Genomic DNA, 12,922 nt, shown 5'->3' with positions numbered 1-12,922 from the left:
ATTATCTAAGGCTGATTCTGCTTAGCTTCTAACAAAAGACAGGATCTGGTGCCTTAAAAGTATTTAAGCCCCTCTTGAATTAGTGCTTAGAGGTACTTAATCAACTTGCACTCATTCAGTACAGCTGTTTAGTGTAAGTTAATTGCTCACTTCCGATGCAGAGATTTTTTGTCCGTACACATCTTAGAAATGCAAAATAAAAAAGACAAACAACAGGAACCTGCTTCATGAGCTGGTGAACAGGGCTATTCATCTTTTATAGCCTCAGCAGGCCAAGGGGTGCTAGAGCCAGGCCATAAACCAGATTGCTCAAGGAAAGGACTTTACAGTGCACTATAAAAAGGGGGAACATTTCACAACATACAGAATTCCTGGGTGTCATTACCCCCTGCTTTTTTGTCCATCTGCTTTCAAATGGAATTGGGAGGGGGGTGTTAGCAATTCAGTTAAATGTCTCCTAGGATTCCACAGCAATCAACCCACATCTGATGAATGGCTGCCAGAGTTAAACTCTGACCTGAGTGGACAATTCCAATACTAGCTCCCTTCCCCCTCACTGTTGGTCAGCCTTCCACTATGCCCCACCCACCTGCCTCCTCTCTCCAAAAGTTTCAAGTGCCAGGCACAGTTAACAAAAGCAATGGAATGTGGATTTTTCCCTGTCACGGCTTCTAGTGAAAGCAGCGATGCAAAAGAAGCTTAGACTCTCTGTGAAGCTCGCTGGAGACTTGTCTTTCAGCTTACTTGTCATGCCTTGCTTAATTATTCATGTATGAGTCCAAGAGAGAGAAAGGGGGCTTGACTTCCCACTCTTAGTCCTAGGATCAAGAGACAGTGGAACAGTGAGTATATGAACTCTGAATACCACCTACAGACTTGACTCCAAAATGGAACTTTTAATTGACGTGAACTTGATTGAAATCTGTGGCCATTTATGGCTTCTCAGTGTGCGGATATGGATTAATAAACATGAGCATGATTAGTACACATGCTTCTCCCAGGGCATGCACACTGGAAAATGCTAATACAGCAGACCCTTGATATCCAATGGGGTTTGGCTCCAGGACCTCCACTACCTCCCCATAGATAACAAAATCTGTGGATGTTCATGTCCTATTATACAATGGTGTAGGAAAATAATGTCCCTTGTATAAAAAGGCAAAATCAAGGTTGCTCCTTGATAAAATAGATAGCTAGATAGATAAATAAACATGGGTGGTTGAATCCTTGAAAACAGAGGGCTGACTGTACACACCACATGTTGTACAGATAGTTATGCAAGATTTCATAGACATGTTGTGTAAGCTAGTGTCATCCACTCCAACATACGTATTTCAGAACTAACAAATTCTAACCCTCCTACCACATTAATTTTAACATTACATTAAAACATTTAAAACAAAGTTATCTCAACTTATTGGTGTCAATGGCATAATGGCAAGAAATATTACATTTTGATTGTGGTGAATCTTTCAAAATTAGCATACCATGTTCAGTGGGCCCTCATTAAACCACTTTTGGCAGAGTGTTAGTAACTTCCTGAATAAATCACATTCCATGTTTATTCTTGACCAAAACGCTCTATAAGATCACAGAGCTCAAACCCTGGTTGTAGAAACGTTGGTATGAAGGAAACAAAAGCTTACAAGAATCAATAGGTAGAACAGCATAGTCAATATTTCAATTTGAAGGAGTAATGAAATATTGTCTGCTTTTGTAATCCCATTCAAAGCAGCATTCCATTCAAAGATAATGTTTTCTGCTATGCTGTACAACCTCAAACATTTTTCTTTACTATCTCACTCAACTGACCTTACTGTTTTGTAGCATTGTTTTTTCATAGGGTGGGAGTTCCTGCTATTATGCTACAGAACTGATATTGTTGCCAACAAATGCATTACTGTAGTAATTTAAATAAGATTACATGCATCCACGGTTTACTGAAGTATTTAATAAAGTTGTTCGTCTACCTGTATTCCTCACTGTATCCCTATTTCAGCTATAAAGGCAAAATAATACAAGTTCAATACCCCTTATCCAAAATGCTCGGGGCCAGAAGACCTTTGGATTTTACAGGGTTTTAAAGATTTCGGAATACAGTAGAGTCTCACTTATCCAAGCCTCGCTTATCCAAGCCTCTGGATAATCCAAGCCATTTTTGTAGTCAAGATTTTCAATATATCGTGATATTTTGGTGCTAAATTCGTAAATACAGTAATTACAACATAACATTACTGCCTATTGAACTACTTTTTCTGTCCAATTTGTTGTATAACATGACGTTTTGGTGCTTAATTTGTAAAATCATAACCTAATTTGATGTTTAATAGGCTTTTCCTTAATTCCTCCTTATTATCCAAGATATTCGCTTATCCAAGCTTATCCAAGCTTCTGCTGGCCCGTTTAGCTTGGATGAGACTCTACTGTATATATTTCCATACATGTACATATTGAGACATCTTAGAGATGGGAATTAAATCTAAACACAAAATTTATTTGTTTTGTATACACGTTATACATATAACCTGAAGGTAATTCTGCACATAGTTTTGAATAATTTTGTGCATGAACCATCAGAAAGCAAAAATGTAACTAGCTCAGTCACCCATGTGGATGTTTTTGGAGTATCTTGGATTTCCAGAGAAAAGATGCTCAGTCTATATTCTGAGGGAATACGACTCTGTTCTATGAAGCAATTTCAATGTTACACTCTCTGAGGTCTCCATACAACATTGCAATTCAAATGCAAATAATATGCTGAGATATCCCAGAACTACTTTTAAGGTTTGGGACTCAAAACTGGCAAGCGGGCTGTTATGAATTTTGCATATTTACATGTATGTTTTTATGAAACTGCAAAAACACAGAATACAGCAAGTTTAATATCACCATCTAAATCAGTTAACAATGTCACTACTGTAAAGACAATGAAAAAATAATAGTAAGTGAGAAACATACAATGAATATATCAAGGAAAGCAGAAAAATATAAACCCTTATTAGTGAGATGCAAGCGCTGCTATAAGCTAGGATGCATTTGACTGGAAGATCTTTATGGGATCCAACTTTATAGGAATCTTGGTGGAACTGATCATTGGTGTCTGATAAAAAAATTGGGGGCAATCCCTCATCTCAACCTCCATTTTGGGATTCATTAATAAATCTGACATCTAGGAAAACTCCACCATATGTTTTTTTGCAGAATCTCCATATAAACATGGACCTGGGTGTCAGACATGACAGTCCATAAGTGTCAACCTTCACGTTAAAACTGTTTAGGTTTTGTAAAGCATACAGGGATCGCATGAAGAAATTGCTGTTGGTAATGGCCATCAAACATGGCATTACATAAAAAAGCAGTTTTTTTCCTTAATATTTTTTTTCAAATTCTTTCGTTGTTTCTTGGGTGTTTCTTATATACCCTGTTTCCCCTAAAATAAGACATCCCCCAAAAATAAGACCTAGTAGAGGTTTTGCTGAATTGCTAAATATAAGGCCTCCCCCGAAAGTAAGACCTAGCAAAGTTTTTGTTTCGAAGCATGCCTGGCGCCCACCAAACAAAACACCATAGCATGCAGGATTAATATATGTACATACTAGTTGTATATGGAAATAATGGTAGTAACAAGAAATTCTTGACAGGATTCACAGTTTGTCTGGTTATGTTGGTTTGTGATGACAACTACTGTACAGTATAGAATAAATGTTCATTTTCTTGTTCAACAATAAATGTGAATTCTTCTTCATGGAAAAATAAGACATCCCCTGAAAATAAGACCTAGTGCATCTTTGGGAGCAAAAATTAATATAAGACACTGTCTTATTTTCGGGAAAACACGGTACGATATACCCCTTTTACCTTCCAAATCTTTGCTAGAAAGTTCCAAATTATTTGAAAAGCATCATGAGCCATCAAGTTATTTGAAATAAGTAAAAGACAGATTTATTTTCTGTGCGTTCATATTAGTCTTAGCTCACTATTTGTGTCAGCCTGATACAATACACAGTTCTGTCTGCATACTGAGATAATATATTCTCAGAATAGGGTTGTATACAAAATGAAGGTTAAAAAATTCAGTATTATTACTATCACAGTTAGGGGGAAATAATATTCTACTGATGCTATAGTCACTTCTCTGATTTTCAAGTTTGTAGAAATGTCTTCCTCCTTATTTAAGGTTGCTTCCAGAAAACAGTTCCTCAGTGCTTTGTCCCACACATCCAGCTGCCTTTTTAAAAATGTGTTGTCCTTTCATTGGGTAGCAAGTTCTTTACTGTTCAGAACCTTCTGAGATGCAACTAACTTCACATTCTCTCCCATTTTGTTTCAGCAATCCATTGGAACAGCACAAGGTAATACCTCACTACCTTAGCCAAGGCTAAGAGACTGACAGCAGGCCTGCAGCCGCATGTGCAGGAACAGACCCCAAAAAACCTCCCTGCTCCTGCAAATCCTCATATTGTTTCCCTTGTCAATATCAATCATGCAGCTTCATTTAGTACTAAAGCTAGGTGTGGTTAAGGCCAACAAGGGAAGGGATGGAACAAATTTGCACAGGAAAGGGTAAGAGAACACACTATGTGAGTTTCGTAGGCCACTACAATTATATTGCATTTGGTCTTTTCCATAGAGACAACTTGACTACTTCCTTCCCAACCACACCAAGCATCCTCTTTGCTTAAGTCTAGAGTCCATGGATGTGGATGTTATCCACAAAGATTTCTGCTCATATTTACTTTTTCTGCAGATTATTAAAAGAAGAATAGTTCATATAGAATTTTAGTGTCATAGGCAATTGGTAAACCACCAGTGAAATCTAAAATCGAACAAGGAAATATATCCATGGCTCTTTAGGCATTCAAAAATGCGTTTATTGTTCCAATGGTTTCATGTAATGGAAGCAATGCTGGAGATATGTATGCTACTGATTCAATATATCAAAATAGTTTAAATATTCTAGTAAAATTAATCTCCAAGCAAAGCACTGAATATAATGTTCTGGTATTTCTACTGCATTTTACTGAGTTTTTGACATTTAAGTTTAGCAATTTTGACTACTGCAAAGATAATTATTTATGCCTTTCATAATAACTATTCAGCATATTTTAAAAAAAATGTACAAAAGTGAAACACATTTCAAATCCGCATGGATTTCTGTGTTAGAAGGGCAGAACACTCACATCGCTGCTATATAGAATAAATAATTATGTACATGCATATATTCTCACATGTGAATGCATTACAATTGAACATAAACTGTTTACTGAGAATCCACAGAAAACACATCAAGGAAACTAAGATTTCAAATTATGATAAGCTAGAATGTGACTATTAGGAAACCATAGGAAACAGGAGAAATGTTTAATAAAGTATAAAAAAGCATTTTACTTCTGCTCTTACCGACTCACTAGCCACAATGCAGAAACTGCAGGAAGTGTTTCCTATACATAGTGGGAGGACTTTCTTTGTCGCAACCAACTCATGCTAGTTCTGAAGGCAAGAGAATTTTACTGCACAGCAGAGGGAGCTGCTAAAATAATCCAAATACTGCATCGTATGGGGTAAAGTATCAAGGTGTGAGATTTGATGTTTGTAATACAGCTAGAACTCTCTTGAAATGTAGACCATTTCATTTTAAATACTATATTGTTTTTTCGTGATATTTTTGAACTACAAATAAGATATGTCCAGCGTGCATAGGAATGTGTTCATGTTTTTTTCAAGCTATAGTCCAGCCCCTCAACAGTCTGAGGGACCGTGAACTAGCCCTTCACTTAAAAAGTCTGAGGACCCCCATCTTGACCACACTTTAACTACCATAACTCAATGCTATGGAATCCTGGGAGCTGAAGCTTGATAAGGAAAAGCAGCACTCTTTGGCAAAGAAAACAAGAGCTTGTAAAACTACAACTTGAATGGTTCCACTACATTGACCCATGGCAGTTAAAGTGGGGCCAAACTATATTAATGGAGCAATGGGTTAAACCCTTTTGCTGGCAGACCGCTGACTTGAAGGTTGGGTTGCTGACCTGAAGGTTGCTGGTTCGAATCCAACATGGGGAGAATGCGGATGAGCTCCCTCTATCAGCTCCAGCTCCATGCAGAGACATGAGGGAAGCCTCCCATAAAGATAGTAAAACATCAAAACATCCGGGCATCCCTTGGGCAATGTCCTTGAAGACAGCCAATTCTCTCACACCAAAAGCAACTTGCAGTTTCTCAAGCTGCTCCTGACACACATACAATTGTATTAATTCTACAGTATAGATAAACTTCTGGAGTTCTATATCAGTGGCTTACATAAGGTAACTGAATATGAATACTGAGGAAGCTGCTGCAGACACTTGCAACAGCTGTGGCATGTCTGTATTCTTGGTGGAGGATGTAGATATTAGCAAGTTTAAGTTGGTGCCCAGCAAACCGAGCCTCCATGCATCTAGTCTTCAGTATATTAGGGATCATGAGGTTTTCTAGAGCAGAGCAGACTATCCAGGATCAGAAACACACAGGAGGTATTTCTCAGGAAGAGACCAGTTCCCAAGCACAAAAGGTAGACATCTGGAGTAATGTGACACAAGAAGCACAACAACCAGGGATCATTTTGTGAGTTTGAAGGTACAAAATTGATTCACACTTATCAGTGATGAGGAACAGCAACCAAAGCACCAGTGAGTCCTCAGAGAACAAACATGCAAGTAAACTTGAGGGGTTCAGCACACAGAATAGCCCCTACCAATCCTCAGAGGAGACACAAAGTGGAAACGCTGTCATACTGAAAATGGACTAAACTTATTTTCTGTTGTTTGAGTATTCAGGACATGGAACAATGGGCTCAAACTACAGGAAAACAGATTCCACATAACTTTGTTATGGTAAGAGCTATTAGATAATGGAATATGATATCTTGAAGTGTGGCTGGATGGTCATCTATTGGAAGTGCTTTGAGTTCATTCCATTTGGGGTAGAAAGTGGAAGGAATCATTTTCTTACTGTAGCATTTTATTCCTTTCCATTTTAAGAAAACTGATAAGATATTCAACCCCCCTTCACATGCAAGGAACGTTGTCCATTTCTACAGAAATCCTCAATCCTCTGAGCGATCACACAGGCAAGTGTATTCCTCACCCATCTGGCATACTTTTTTGTTTTTATAAAAAAGGGAAACATTGCAATTGCAGAAGTCATTATTACTGCCATTAATATTATCATTATTATTGTAATTACATTTGTCAGATATATGTGCACTTAGATGACCAATTTAAAAATTAAAGTACTTGTAAATTATTCCAGGGCTTTGTGGAAGACCATCCCTGGAATTTCCAATTATTTGTAATATAAAAGGAAAAGCTCAAAATTAACATGCTATGTCAAAATTGGGGAATCCCAGATCTAAAAAAAGGAAAGAAAATATAGCTACAGCGATCTGATAGGTAAAGGTAAAGGTTTTCCCCTGACATTAAGTCCAGTCATGTCCGACTCTGGGGGTTGGTGCTCATCTCCATTTCTAAGCCGAAGAGCTGGCGTTGTCCATAGACACCTCCAAGGTCATGCGGCCAGCATGGCTGCATGGAGCACCGTTACCTTCCTGCCGGAGCAATACCTATTCATCTACTCACATTGGCATGTTTTTGAACTGCTAGGTTGGCAGAAGCTGAGGCTAACAGCGGGCGCTCACTCCACTCCATGGATGCGAACCTGCAACCTTTCAAGTCCGCAAGTTCAGCAGCTCAGCGCTTTAACATGCTGCGCCATCAGGGGCTCCCTTCAGCAATCTGGTAATATATCAAAATTGCGCAGTTTCCGAAGAATAATTTTAAAGTTACAGTAAAAATTTCATGCAAGAGAATTAATGGTGAGAAAACAGATGCAATTTCAAAACTGGCCACAGGAACACAGACACTTTGATGTCACTATCTACAAGGGGTGACTCTGACAGCTCCCATCCCACATTAAAGCAAGCACCTTTAGCTGTTTCTACACAAAATCAAGAGTTCTGAAGACAAATGGTCCCGATTCCAGAAAGAAAGCAAGAAAGCGGCATGAGGGGGGGGGGGGGGAACTAAATTCCATAGTTGGCAACAGCTTTCGTAGGGCCAAACAAAATGTCAGACAAGAATGTGAACAGAACTCTTCACCAGACAAGGTAGAACAAAATATAGATGAGAGAACAAACCAAGAAAGAAGTTAAAAGAAGTTAAAAGATTAGGTTAGGTGTTGTGGCTGACCGAAAGGTTGTTGGTTTGAATCCGGGGAGCAGGGTGAGCTCCCGCTGTTAGCCCCAGCTTCTGCCAACCTAGAAGTTCAAAACATACAAATGTGAGTAGATCAATAGGTACCGCTCCGGCAGGAAGGTAATGGCACTCCATGCAGCCATGCCAGCCACGTAACCTTGGAGGCATCTACGGATAACACCGGCTCTTCGGCTTAGAAATGGAGATGAGCACCAACCCCCAGAGCTGGACACAACTAGACATAATGTCAGGGGAAAACTTTTACCTCTATCCTCTTGTTCTGAATATAGGCCAGCTTTAATTTAGATCTATCTCTTGTCTTGTGAAAACATGGAAGTTGCTAGGTAGCAGAGAGGAGAGGTAAATAGTAATGTAGATTTTTTTTATCAGCAAAGAAATTAATTTTAGGTGACATGACTACTAGGTTCAAGTCAACCATGTGCCTCTGTAAATACATAAAATGCTTTTTCCTCTCCTTTCTGCAACTGCAGCCTCTTGCCATTGCAAATATGTGAGGAAAAAACAGGCCTGGAATTGACTATAATTTTATCAACAAGACAGTATATCCAGCACACATGTGTATGTTCACCTCCAAATAAGCAACCTCCTCCCACCATGTTCTTTTCAGCAAACTCCAAAAAAGTTATTTTGGCACAAGTCTTCTGTTGTAGGAACACTTCTTCCAACACCCCTAAGCAGTAAAAATCTATCTTCCATCAAAGATTATGTCTCTAGACCAGTGATTCTCAACCTGGGGCACCCAGATTGAGAACCATTGCTCTAGTCTAGACCATATTCAATGGAAATTCAACTCAAGTAAAAAACAGTTATTCTTACTAGAATGTTTCAAGTAGATCAGGGGTGTCTAACCTTTTGGCTTCCCTGGACTACATCGGAAGAGAAGGAATTGTCTTGGGTCACACATAAAATATTAGAATACTAATGATAACTGATGAACAAAAGAAAAAGAAGATTCATGCATAATTTTTGTGATATCCTCAACCACAGATAAGCAAAAGAAAGTTCTCACAAACTAATCCTAATTGTCATCATCATCAGCAATCACTCGTGTCACAGTACGGTGGCCTTCCAAGTGTAGTGTCTTGGTGGTGAATCCGTAGGTGACTGTAGAGACCTATTCTTGATCTGTATGAGGACATCAGTTTCCAGGTGGAAGGCGGTCCTGGTCAGGGTTGGCTTGACATGCCTTCCTCTTGACATGTTTCTCCCTTTCACCCTCCATTCGTGCCTCTTCGAATTCCACAGCACTGTTGGTCACAGCTGACCTCCATTTAGAACACTCAAGGGCCAGGGCTTCCCAGTTCTCTGTGTCTATGCCACAGTTTTTAAGGTTGGTTTCAAGCCCAGTCTCTTTCCATTTTCCATTCTTGAGTTGGGTGTATAGCAACTGCTTTAGGAGGCAGTGACCGGGCATTCAGACAATGTCACCAGTCCAGCAGAGGATCATCACTTCAATGCTGATGGTTTTTGCTTCTTCCAACATGCTGACATTTGTCTGCCTGTCTTCCCAAGAGTTTTGCAGAATTTTTTGGAGGCAACGCTAATGGAATTGTTCCAGGAGTTGAGTGTGAAGTCTGTAAATGGGCCACGTTTCACAGGCATATAACAGGGTTGGGAGGACAATAGCTTTGTAAACAAGCATGTTGGTCTCCCTATGAATGTCCCCGTAATTATGCACCACCCCATTTATTATTGATCACATTTTCTGGCTTAACTGTTTGTAATTAAAATCCGGTATTTGTAGATGTAGCATATTCTCCATTCCCTTGTCATCTACAAAGTTTGCGTTCATTATAAAGTTTGTGCTCATTTTTGGGGAGCGAGCAATAAATTCCAAACATTTTAATGTTTAAGTAAATTTATGATTTTGTGTTGGGCCGCAGGTTGGACAACCCTGAAGTACATAATGCATAAGATAAATTTTATCACCCAAGTCTCACTTGATTTGAGTCTTCCAAAGTACTGAAATGGGTCAAAATCTACACAGCAATTTTGACATTAACATGATGTTCCAGTTCTTACACTTCCATGTCTCCAAATTTGGCATATGCTTTTAATAGAATCCAGCCCATAACTGAACTAAAAACTCTTTGTTCAGATTTGTAGATACCACCTCCACCAAGGCTGTGTACCAGTTACTGTCAGACAATATTCATGGCTGCATCTTCCACAATGTCTTTCTCTGAAGTAAAGCTTTAGACCTTAAATGCTCTTTGGAAAATTTTATGGTGTTTTGTGTGTTCTGGCTGTGTTGTGGCACTCCAAATAACTGTGTACACATTCTCTTTGACTGAGGATTTCCTTGGAGGGAAGTATTGTGTGGGACACTGCCCCAGTGCCTTCATTTACTGCAGTACTGCAATGCCATGTAATAAGGAGGTGTGTGTTATTTGGCACCATTTTTATCCTTTTGCCTGACATTCTGTCACACAGGAGAGCTGGTTTATTAAGCAAAATTATTATGGATATCATGAATGCCTAAAAGCACATGTCTAGCCCTCAGTATAATGTCTCATCTACTATTGATGACACTAACTTTTATATTACTTTAAAAATGATTAGATAATTCTTTATCTGAACATCACTAGCTGGCCACTGTAGAAAACATGAATGAATGATGTGGAACTAGGTATAGATTTGAGCTAATCCGGTGTTCCCAATCTACTGTAGGGAAAAGATTTATAAGGCTAAGGCACAAAATGTGCTGAGGCTTGCCAGAGAGATTAGAATCAAAAGATTTTTTTTAACTGTGTTAGAAGCGAATTCTGCTGTGAGAGAATCAGCTGTCTTCACCAGGAATCCTGGTGGTGGGGAATGGTAAGACCTGTATATGAAGGATTGTAGAAAACAAGGCTTCAGTGATGATGCAGGATAGTATCCATGCATTCAATTCAATTCTTGGGTTTCCTGCTTGAAAGCCTGTAGTCACCAATTCTCTCTACTTTTCTTCCATATATAGCTTGTTTGCTGCTGCCCTGGAGACTAGGACGCGGAACAATGGCTTCAAACTACAGGAAAGGAGATTACACCTGAACATTACGAAGAACTTCCTCACAGTGAGAACTGTTTGGCAGTGGAACTCTCTGCCCCAGAATGTGGTGGAGGCTCCCTCTTTGGAGGCTTTTAAGCAGAGGCTGGATGGTCATCTGTCGGGGGTGCTTTGAATGAGATTTTCCTGCTTCTTGCAGGGGGTTGAACTGGATGGCCCAGGAGGTCTCTTCCAACTCTACAATTCTATATTCCATAGCCATTTCCTTGCTTTTCAGCCAAAAATGAATAAACAAATGACTATGTATTTCGTTTGGATATGTTTAGTAGTGAAGACATTTCAATAACTTAGATTTTTAAAATTTTAAATTATTTTAAGAGATCATACCAATTATTACTGTTTTTGCCGAACAGCAAGTAAACGTCACATGAAGAACAAATCTCAGTTTGTTGGTCAGGATGCAGAAGCCTCCATCCTACCAACTGCATCAAATAATCCTATCATAAAATAAAAAGTTAAGCTGCTATTCAAGAGTACTGTCAACAGTATTTGACAATAGATAAACAGAAACCCCATCAACCATATTTAACCATTAATTGGTCTCCAGTTCTGAAAACTACATTGCTGTGTCTCTCTTACTCTACTACAGCAGTCTGGAGTAACATGGCAAAGGCACAAAACTAAAAAACCTTCATGGAATTTTTTTTAGTGAAACTAGAGGTTCAGCAAGGAGACCCAGGTTCAATGTTTTTGCTCAGATATGGCAATCTATTATTTGACTCACTTTTCTACAGGGGTTATTAGATCAATGGACTAAGAGACAAAGCACAATTTAAAAAAATAAGCCACAATAATACCAGATCAAAACAAAGATGAAGCATTAGTTTATCATCTCTCAACTTGCCTCATAAAGCTATCATGAAGGAGGAAAAACATTCTGAATTCCTTACAAGAAAATGAGGCAACAAACAAATAATAAAAAAGCTTCAGCAGACAACCTCTCTTTTCCTTTCCTTGCAGAACTTATATATTTATAAAAGCAAGCTGGAATCTTTCAGTTGGAATGCATGAGTACGTTGGTTGAAACTTTCATAGCATATAGAAGAGAAATTGTAAACCTGAAATGGATTCAAAATGAGTATCCATGTTCTTTTTGTATTAAGAATTAGGCAATCATAGGACAAGTTCTCTCTACTGCATGGGTTAATCTATTTATATATATATTATCACTAGCAATCAATCAAGACTTACTGAAGTACATACAAAAACCAAAGCTGTGTCTTTTTCCTCTCCATTCAAGCTCAAAGGTTTCTGTGACATGTTGTAGGGCATCTAATTTGGCATCAGGCCACAAGATACATCTGGAAAGAGACAAAAGCCCAAAGCCCAGCAGTACTGGGAAATTAAAATACTGGGTCAGATTCAAATGAACTAGAAAGTCAAAGGTCAAAGCAGCATTAAATCATTAGTTCCCAGCTGCCACCAAGGCATGGTGTTGACCTTTCGTTTTTTGTAAGATGTGGCCCATGCAATTTTCTGGTGGCAATCTGGCAAAATATTCTACCCTCCCTGTACAATTTCCTACTATGGTATTAAGTCACAGGCACAAATACATAGTGGAGATTATACTACACTAGTAATTAATCTTAACAGTACAACTAAAATATATGTTTAATTATGT

The 12,922-nt window shown here is 38.7% G+C and overlaps 1 protein-coding gene and 1 long non-coding RNA gene across 3 annotated transcripts in view; one reads left to right on the top strand and one right to left on the bottom strand.

The window, feature by feature from the left end:
- Nucleotides 1–12,922, bottom strand: part of trim71 (tripartite motif containing 71) — a 49,612-nt gene that overhangs the window by 15,786 nt on the left and 20,904 nt on the right. The gene's annotated exons all lie outside the window — the stretch shown is intronic.
- On the top strand, nucleotides 527–11,547 carry LOC134299885 (uncharacterized). 2 transcript variants are annotated; one of them, XR_010007135.1, is made up of 4 exons: nucleotides 527–842; nucleotides 4,331–4,352; nucleotides 6,816–6,872; nucleotides 11,212–11,547. It is a non-coding gene; the product is annotated as an uncharacterized LOC134299885 (long non-coding RNA). The 2 variants fall into 2 exon arrangements; XR_010007134.1 differs by having other exon boundaries at nucleotides 4,331–6,872.

Source organism: Anolis carolinensis, chromosome 6 (assembly GCF_035594765.1).
Source record: "Anolis carolinensis isolate JA03-04 chromosome 6, rAnoCar3.1.pri, whole genome shotgun sequence".
In the NCBI taxonomy this organism is placed as follows: domain Eukaryota; kingdom Metazoa; phylum Chordata; class Lepidosauria; order Squamata; family Dactyloidae; genus Anolis; species Anolis carolinensis.
This window is presented reverse-complemented; position numbering and strand designations above follow the sequence as displayed.